The following is a 1,264-nucleotide window of genomic DNA, read 5'->3' as shown; positions in this document are numbered from 1 at the left end:
GACATAAACAGTGGGCCGAGTCAGCAAGCTACGTGGACGGCGGCGTCCAACCAGAGCGCACCACGCATGCCTTCGGAGCTGCCAAGGATCTAATCAGCACGCGCTGTTTAAATAGATAAATACGGCTTTTTCTTATTTTTTTAAATACCCTTAACTTAGAAAATTTGTAACTTTGTGTAGAAAAATGATAAAAATAAAATAAAAATACTCTTTTGCTCAGTGAACAGAGGAGAACAATGTGGAATAATTTTAAAGTCTATTTGTGTGAAAAAAATTTCAAGTTAATTTGATGCATATTTTATTTTTAATTAATTAAACACTGTTTGGGATCGTTTTATTCTCCATGCATATTATCATATCACCTTGGCTTAAAATTTTGACATATTGTAGCCTCTGTCAGGGGAAGTAATCTATGATTTTTCCAAAGTTAGAGGAGGTTCCTATATAGAGACCCATATTTTTCGAGTTATTTCACATTATTTCTTTAAAATAATCATGAAAATTAGCATATTGATTATAAAATCCTAAGAAAATTTTGGAAGGTCCACCATGACTAGAGAAACCCTTGGAATAATTTTATGGGTCAAGTCATTTAAAATATCCTTAAATTTTATAAACACTAAATCAATAAGATAATTAATTTTAGAAAATTTAAACATCTAAATGACTTGATTTTTGATTCTCCACTACGATTTATGATCCAGAGAACTCATCATAAAAATTTCAAAATATTTTGAGTTCATTTGCAACTTAAGTTGATTTTTAAAGATAAATACCACTTTTAACACTTCAATGATTTTTAAAAAATCAAAATATAACTAAAAAACTATGAAACTTAGTTTTTTGAGTTCTCTGTGATCAGGGATATTTTCTAAAAATAAAATTATATTTTATTTAATAAAAATAAAATTATATTTAAAATAAGAACTTGATTTTTAGCCTATTTTAAATATTTAAAATAATTAAAAATTCATAAAAATCACAAAAATTATAAAACTCATGGAAATGTTCTAAGTTGATTCCTAATCTTCAAGGAACATTTAGAATATTTTTTCTAATTTTTCAAATAAAGATATTGAATTTCAAAGCTTAAGAATAATTTTTAAAAGGCTAAAAATGAGTTTTCACTAAAATAATTCCAATAAATCACAGAGAATTCAAACAATTATGAAATCTGGTCCAAAGGTTCTCTAGTCTAGGTTTACCTCCAGTAAAAATTTATGGACCCAAACGAACGTGCCGAGCACCTCTAATTGAAGCCTCC

This window comes from Phalaenopsis equestris, unplaced genomic scaffold (assembly GCF_001263595.1).
Source record: "Phalaenopsis equestris unplaced genomic scaffold, ASM126359v1 Scaffold000002, whole genome shotgun sequence".
Lineage (NCBI taxonomy): Eukaryota > Viridiplantae > Streptophyta > Magnoliopsida > Asparagales > Orchidaceae > Phalaenopsis > Phalaenopsis equestris.
Note: the sequence above shows the minus strand (reverse complement) of the source record.